We start from the raw sequence: 8,837 nt of genomic DNA on the forward strand, positions 1-8,837 counted from the left end.
AATACTTCTGTTTTCTATCTCCCAGCCAGAACAAAAATCCGTGATGTAACATTTTCATTATGTAAGAGTTCCTTTATACATTTCAGTAAGGATATCATATAGCCTTTTCTGAAACAAAATATCTGAGGTGCTAATGAAGGAAAACGCTTAATAAGCTTATTTATTTAAATCAAATCTTCCAGTAAGAAATGGAAGATCTGCTGGCTTTACTTAGAAGGCTGTGTAAATATTTTCTGTCAAAAACTACATACCCACATGAGCAAATGTGTGCATTTCAACAACAGTCCCTACAGGAAACACGAGCACTCCACGCCACAGTTCCCACAGGACTTTTAAAGCCTCAGAATTCCATGTCTTCCCTGACTTGCTTCTCTCTGGATTTCACCCATGCTTTATTAATGGCTTGCTTCCTGTCATCATCTGTGGCTTCAAACATTTTCTTTAGAAAATTCATTAATCCCTTCCTAGAATCTGCCTCAGTGTCATAGGAAGGCTTTTCTCTTTGCATTCTTTTTTCCACTGGAGTTAAGTATTCCCATCCTGTGTTTTCAGCTTTCTTTATAAATAGGATAATAACTTATCAGTCTTGACTTTTTTTGAACTGCTTTCCATAGAGATAGCTTTCTAAAGATTGTTCACAACCATGGAGTCATTCTTACCATTGAGGCTGTTAGCAAAAGATCAAAAGACTTCTCTGTGAAATGTGCCTGCCCTGCACATTCTCAGAGGTTACCTGATGAAGCCCAGTTAAGGTAATATAGATTCTCGCAAACTTATCTGACTAATCCCATCCATAATTACTGATTTTCATGGTATATCCTGTTCTAAGAGGAGCAACCACAGCAGCTGGCTTTTCATTATCAAGTTCTGGTTTCTTCTGCGTCTTCTGTTGCATCGTGTTCTTTAGTTTTGACTCTATCTTGGATTTTTCACTTATAAGAGTAAGTCTTTTCCTAGTGGACTTTTCCAGCAACACTTGGACCTCTCTCCAAAGTAGAAGCTGTGCTGTGGTGCATCAGCAGTGCCTCAAAGCAGACAGGAAAAGCCTAACATCACCCACAAGCATCACAGCTGCTGCGCCTAGCTACACTGACCCAGCAGGACTTGGTGGCTCACCCTCCTCACAAGGCAGCTCAAATGGTGGTATTTTGACGTCTTCCTTTCCAATTTGTATCCCTTTGACCTCCTTTTGTTGTCCAATTGCTCTGGCTAGGTCTTCAAGTACTATATTGAATAGGTAGGAAGAGAGTGGTCAGTCTGGTCTACTCCCTGATTTTAGTGGGATTGCTTCAAGTTTCTCTCCATTTAGTTTGGTGTTGGCTACTATTTTGCTGTATGTTACTTTTACTACGTTTACGTATGGGCCTTGAATTCCTGTTGTTTCCAAAACTTATAACATGAAGGGGTATTGAATTTTGTCAAATTCTTTTTCAGCATATAATTAGATGACTATGTGATTATATTTGAGTATCTTTATAATGAGTTACATTGGTAGATTTCCCTAAATTAAAGATGTCAGCATCCCTGGGATGAAGCCTACTTGATAACAGTGAATCATTGTTTTGATGTGATTTTGGATTCTGTTTGCAAGAATTTTATTGAGTATTTTTGAATAAGTATTCATAAGAAAAATATGTCTGAAATTTTCTTTCTTTTCTGGGTCTTTGTGTGGTTGAGGGATAATCATAATTGTGGTTTCAGAGAACAAATTAAGTAGTGTTCCTTCTGTTTCTATTTTGTAGAATAGACTGAAGAGTGTTGGTGTTTGGTCTGCTTTGAAGTTCTGATAGAATTCAGCACTAAACCCATCTGGTCCAGGGCTTTGTTTGGGTAGGAGACTTTTAATAATTGCTTCTATTTCATTAGGGTTTATGGAACTGTTTAGATGGTTTATCTGATCCTGATTTAACTTTGATACCTTGTATCTGTCTAGAAAATTATCTATGTCAACAAGATTGTCAAGTTTTATTGAGTATAGGTTTTTTCAAGTAGGATTTGATAATTTTTTTAATTTCTTCAGTTTCTGTTTTATGTCTCACTTTTCATTTTGTTAATTTGGATATTGTCTCTGTGACCTCTGGTTAATCTGGCTAAGGGTCTATCTTATTAATTTTCTCAAAGAACCAGCTCCTGTTTTGTTGATTCTTTGTATAGTTCTCTTTATTCTACTTGGTTGATTTCAACCCTGAGTTTGATTATTTTCTGCCATCTACTCCTCTTGGTTATTTTTGCTTCTTTTTGCTCTAGAGCTTACAAATGTGCTATTAAGGTACTAGTGTATGCTCTCTCCAATTTCTTTTGGAGGCACTGAGAGCTATGAGTTTTCCTCTTAGCACTGCTTACAATGTGTTCCGTAAGTTTGGGTATGTTGTGCCTTCATTTTCATTAAATTCTAAAAAGTCTTTAATTTCGTTCTTTATTTCTTCTCTGACCAAATTATCATTGAGTAGAAAGTTGTTCATCTTCCATGTGTACGTGAGATTTCTGTCATTTTTATTGTTATTGAAGACCAGCCTTAGTCCATGGTGATCTTATTGGATACATGGGATTATTTCAATCTTCTTGTATCTGTTGAGGCTTGTTTTGTGACCAATTATATGGTCAATATTGGAGAAGGTACCATGAAGTGCTGAGAAAAATTTGTATACTTTTGTTTTAGGGTGAACTGTTCTGTAGATATCTGTTAAATCCATTTGGTTCATGACTTCTCTTAGTCTGTCTATGTCTCTGTTTAATTTCTGTTTCCATGAACTGTCCTTTGAAGAGAATGACATGTTGAAGTCTCTCACTATTATTGCGTGAGGCTCAATGTGTGTTTTGAGCAAAGTTTCTTTAATGAATTTGGGTGCCCTTGCATTTGGAGCATAGATGTTCAGAACTGAGAATTCATCTTGGTAGATTTTTCCTTTGATGGGTACAAAATTACCTTCCTCATCTTTTTTGATGACTTTTGGTTGAAAGTTGATTTTATTTGGTAATGTAATAGCTATTACAGTTTCTTGCTTGGGTCCACTTGCTTTATCAGCCCTTTATTTTGAGGTAGTGTGGGTTTCTGTTGCTGAGGTACATTTCTCGTAAAAAGCAAAGTGCTAGGTTCTGCTTACATATCCATTCTGTTAGTCTGTGTCTTTTTATTGGAGAATTGAGTCCATTGATGTTAAGAGGTATTAAAGACCAGTGATTGTTTCTTCCTGTTATTTTTGTAGTTAGAGGTAGATTATGTTTGTGTGACTCTCTTCTTCTCAATTCTTTGAAAGAAGATTGGTTTCTAGAATTTTCTTGAGTGTAGCTTCCATCCTTGTGTTGGAGTTTTCCATCTATTATTCCTTGTAGGACTGGATTTGTGTAAACATATTATTTAAATTGGGTTTTGTCTTGGAATATCTTGGTTTCATCATCTATGGTAATAAAGAGTTTTGCTGGGTAAAATAGCCTGGGCTGGCATTTTTGTTCTCCTAGGGTCTGTATGGCATCTGTACAGGATCCTCTGGCTTTTGGAGCCTCTGTTGAGAAATCTGGTGTAATTCTGATTAGCCTGCTTTAATATGTTACTTGATTTTTCCCTTACTGCTTTTAATACTCTTTCTTTGTTTCTGCATTTGGTGTTTTGATTATTATGTGATGGGAGGAACTTCTTTTCTGGTCTAATCTATTTGGGGTTCTGTAGGCTTCTTTTATGTTTATGGTCATCAATTTCTTTAGATTAGGCATGTTTTCTTCTATAATTTTGTTGAAGATGTTTATTGGCCCTTTGAGTTGGGAATCTTAGCTCTCTTATATACCTATTATCTTTAGGTATGGTCTTTTCATTGTGTTCTGGATTTGATGGATGATTGGGTTAGGAGCTTTTAGCATTTTGTGTTTTCTTTGACTGCTTTAATATTTTCTATAGTATCTTCTGCTGCTGAGATTCTCTCTTCTATCTTTTGCATTCTGTTGATGATGCTTGCATCTTTGACTCCTGATCTCTTGCTAGGTTTTCTATCTCCAGGATTGTACCCTGTTGTGATTTCTTTATTGTTTCTATCTCCATATTTAGATGGTTTTGTTCAATTCCTTCACCTGTTTGGTTGGGTTTTCCTGTATTTCTTTAAAGGAAATAGGTGTTTCCTCTTTAAGGGCTTCTATCTGTTTACTCGTCTTCTCCTATATTCTTTAAGGGTGTTACTTATGTCCTTCTTAGCGTCCTTTATCATCATCATGAGATGTGATTTTCATCTTGCTTTTCAGGGGTGTTGGGGTATCCATGGCTTGCTGTGGTAGGAGAACTGGGTTCTGATGATGCCAAGTAGTTTCGGTTTCTGTTGCTTATGTTCTTGTGCTTGCCTCTGGTTAACTGGTGTTAGCTGATCTTGCTGTCTCTGACTTCAGCTTGTACCTCCTATAAGGCTGTGAGCCTGTGATCTTAGATGTGTCAACTATGCTGGAAGACAAGTTTTCTCTGGGTGGGATTGAGGTACGGAAGGCTTGACACATGGTCAGCTCCAGAGTACAGATGGAAACAGGAAGGATCCTTTCACTGACTGTGATGAGGTCCCTGGGTTCACTGGGTCCTGGGCACGTCCCACTTGCACCAGGTATTGGGGTAGTAGTGATGGTCTCACCTGTGAGCTTGGGCATGTCTGCATTCCTAGGGACAAGTTTTCTCTGAGTGGGATTGGGATGTGGGGGGCTATGAGTTATCTTCTAGGCTCACATGGAAACCAGAAGGATCCTGTCCCTGACTGAGATGAGGTTCCTGGGTACACTGGGCTGAAATCAGCAGTGTTTTCACGCGTTATTATTCATGACATTCTGTATCATTGTACATCTTTTTGTACTGATAAACTGTGGCTTATTTATCCAAATATCAATTTCTATATGTCGGACTGTCCTGGGTAAAATGGAACAAGCACCACCCAACTGTCAGGGAACTGACATTTTATTTACAAAAAAAGTGAGTAGTTACAAAACGTAGCAAGTAAATCACAAAAATTCCACAGTCTGACATCTGAATAGAGACGGCGTTAGCCAACAGAAAGAGTGATCACAGACAAGAATATGTTGTGTATTTGTATCTGTTAAAAACATTTAAAGATGTTGAGTCCAGAGAATGAGGAGTTCAACTTTTAAAAGATCACTCTGGCAACAAATTAACAGTAATTCCATGAAAAGAAGCTTGCATTTGAAATTTTTCCTCACTTGCATCTGTAGCAATTTGAGTGAGAAAACACTTACTATACTATAAACACAAGAGGTAAAATAAGCTGCTCACACAGAAAATATGTGAAGAAAGAGAAGATGAGAGTGTCAATATTGCTCAACGTGGTCAAGGTATAAAATGGAACTCATAGATCCAGAAATGTTTCTATAAATATGGCCTTTGTAATAAAAATTTATTTTACTTTTCATGTATTTTATCATATATTTTTGTTTCATGTTAACTTATTTTACATGACATACAGGTATTTGATCTGCCACTTTTTGTCTTTATGTGTTTGAGTAATAAGCTTATGAAGTAATTCTTTACCTCCAAAATTTATCATGTATTTTTCCATTAAATTTGTGGCTTTACTTTTATGTTGATATTACATTTAAAATCTGTTTTTAATAAAATATGAATAATGAATATCTTTTTCAAATTCCTAGTTACACCAACACCATTAATCAGTTAATCTGCCTTTTCCTTGTCCCAAACCATATTAATCAATACACCTCATAATGTATAATATTTTCTACATGTCTAAGCTCCCAGCTAATGCTGTCCTCTCTAGAATGACATCACCCCATTGCTATTGGCATTCCAATATGGTCCACCTTATTCTTTTTCTTGCTTCCATTTTCTTTTATTGAATATTTGTATTTATATTTTAAATGTTATATACTTTCCTGGTTTCCCCTCCAGAAACTCTCTATCCATCCACCTCCTGCTGCTTCTATGAGGGTGCTCCCCCACCCACCCATCCATTCCCTCCTACCACCCTGCCCTGACATTCCCTTACAACGGGGCCTCAGGCCTTCACAGGACCTAGGGCCTCACCTCCCATTGATGCCCCACAAGGCTGTCCTCTGCTACATATGCTGCTGGAGCCATAGGCCAATCCCTGTGTACTCTTGGGATGATGATTCAGTCTCTGGCAGCTCTGGGGTGTCTGGTTGGTTAATATTGTTGTTCTTCTTATGTACTCCTTCAGTCCTTTCTCTAACTCCTCCATTTGAGGCTCCATTCTTAGTTCTAGTTCATTGGTTGGATGCGAGCATCCACCTCTGTATTTGTCAGGCATTCGCTATATTGTCTGGGTTTGCTGTCTGTATATGGGATGGATCCCCCATGTGGGGCAGTCTCTGGATGGCCATTCCTTCAGTCTCTGCTCCACACTTTGTCTCCATATTGCCTCCTGTGAGTATTTTTGTTCTCCCTTCTAGGAAGGACTGAAGCATCCACATTTTGGTCTTCCTTCTTCTTGAGCTTCATGTGGTCTCTGAATTGTATCTTGGGAATTCTGAGCTTTTGGGCTAATAGCCACTTATCAGTGAGTGCATACCATCTGTGTTCTTTTGTTACCTCACTCAGGAAGATATTTTCTAGTTAATTTGTCTTTTATCCACTGATTTTGACCTCACTTTCATTTGACATTTAGAATCATTTTATTTTGACATATTTCTGGAATTTGCATTTTCATTTACCTACCCAAACATTGTCAATAAGAAATTATTTTCTCAGATATTGGACATTTATACTTTAATAATAAATATAGAAATTATGTCTTCATCTTTAATTTTTTTGAGAATTATCTCTTTTACTCTTTTATAGTCCTTTTTCCAAATGAAGTAAAGATCATACTATCAAAATTAAGAAAAAAATAGAATAGCTTCATACCCAGAAAATTCCCAAGATATTAGCTAGAGTTGTCTTGTAATCCGGTATTTGATTTTAAAAATTAAAAAAATACATAATGAAAACAGAGAAAAAATCAGTAATTTTTCTTTAATCTTTGTGTAGTCAAGATAAGTTCATTTATAATGTTTTTAATACAAAAATTTTTGGAAGTCATATTTTATAACAGAATTTGTACTGAAATAATGTATTTTATAAACATTACATTTTTAGTGCATAATCACTCATGATAACAAACTTGTCCATAATTACTGATAACTTATAATTTTCAAATCATACTAGTTTTCTTTAAATGAAAGAAATAACCTCAAGTTGCTTTGTTCCCACATATTTAAGGCCCAATTCAGAACACAACATTTAGATGTTATTTAATTTACAGGTATCAAAATATGGCTTTTGAGTTTTTAAAGCAAAAAACATTCTGATATTGCAATTATATGATATTGATTTTCACAGTTAAATCTTTATTTGCTAAATGTAGAGTCTCTTCTTTCCATGTAAAGGATTAAATAACTTGTCACTTTTCATGAGTCACAGAATAAAACATTTTTAAAGACATAAAAATAATGTAACTTTAGAATAACTTTGAGAATTGTATGAGAGTTGTAGCATGGTGTTTATATGCATAGCTGTAGTTTGGAGTAAAAGCTTGACAAGTCTGGCATAAAATAGACTATGTCTAAACAGCTTTGTCAAGAAATGGATAAAGCCAGTTCATGCTCAGGAATTAAGAATTGAAATTGTAATGTGTAATTAAGTTATATTGTCTTATATTTGTGGTATCTGACCACTTATATAAGTTTTTACCCTCATCAAAAAAAAAATCCACACATCCCACACTAGCCTAGCCATTCAAGTAAGACATAATGAAACTTATAACAATTGTCAAAGATTTTTGTCCCTTTGTCTCAGATTTTGTCTATTGTTTTCTGGTAATGGACCCTAGCTTGTGTCCGCATTCCTCAGTTTTTCCTTCTTTTTTTTTAGCTTAAGCATTCAGTTCCTCTCTTTTCTAAAGGTTCCCACCAGTTCTTAGGGGTCACTTTGTTTTTGGCAGATGACTGCCTTTCGACACCACACAGACTAAGATGAGAACACCCCATTCTGACTGAGTGCCCTTTAACTCCTTTAGTCCTTTCTCTAACTCCTCCATTGGAGATCCTGTTCTTAGTTAAATGGTTGACTTCGAGCATCCACCTCTGTATTTGTCAGGCATCTGCAATATTGTCTGGGTTTACTGTCTGTATATGGGAACTCAATAGGTAGCAGAAAGTCACTGTGAAAATTAAATAGTCCACTGCTGATAGCTATGAGTCATTTACTTCAATGGCAATAATTAGTAGATGTCTATAAGAGGAGAACTGGGAGGGCCACAGTGTTTGGGATGTAAATTAACTAATTAATTAGTAGATATGCATTCATCACTCAGTGGTAAAGTCACATCAAATCTACTCAAATATTCACTTCAACAATTTTACACTGCTTTTACTAGAATGTATTATTATTTAATTGACAAAATATCTAATGTCCCAAATTGAATCAATATAGAAGTGTGACAACTAGAAGTATCATCTATGCTTGTTATGTTCTTCCATAGAAATATGAATTGCACCTACAGAAATGAGAAAAGAAGCTATAACAGGGAAAAGCTATTTACAGAAAGGTAGTTTTAGATATCCATTGGCTAATGACAGTGACAGTTAATAACTGCTCTCCTGTCATTAATAAGACTGACTAGGTTTACTCTGTATCCCATTCATTAACCAATGAGCTATTCTCTATTTCACCATCAGTAGTGATGAAAATCTCTATCCAGGCTACCTAACCACTGCAGCTGTTGAGACTTTCAACAGTGACTGGGGACAATTACTTATTAATTATTATTTAACTTAAATTTAACTTTAACTAGCTAAATGTACCTGGTGACTGCTTTAGATAAGGAGATTCAAAATTATAATGT

General features: G+C 35.9%; 1 pseudogene; it reads right to left on the bottom strand.

The window, feature by feature from the left end:
- Positions 1 to 340: 340 nt before the first annotated feature.
- Cacybp-ps1 (calcyclin binding protein, pseudogene 1) lies at positions 341 to 979 on the bottom strand (annotated as a pseudogene).
- Positions 980 to 8,837: the final 7,858 nt, after the last annotated feature.

The sequence above is a fragment of the Rattus norvegicus genome, chromosome 9, assembly GCF_021556685.1.
Source record: "Rattus norvegicus strain SHRSP/BbbUtx chromosome 9, alternate assembly SHRSP_T2T, whole genome shotgun sequence".
Classification (NCBI taxonomy): Eukaryota; Metazoa; Chordata; class Mammalia; order Rodentia; family Muridae; genus Rattus; species Rattus norvegicus.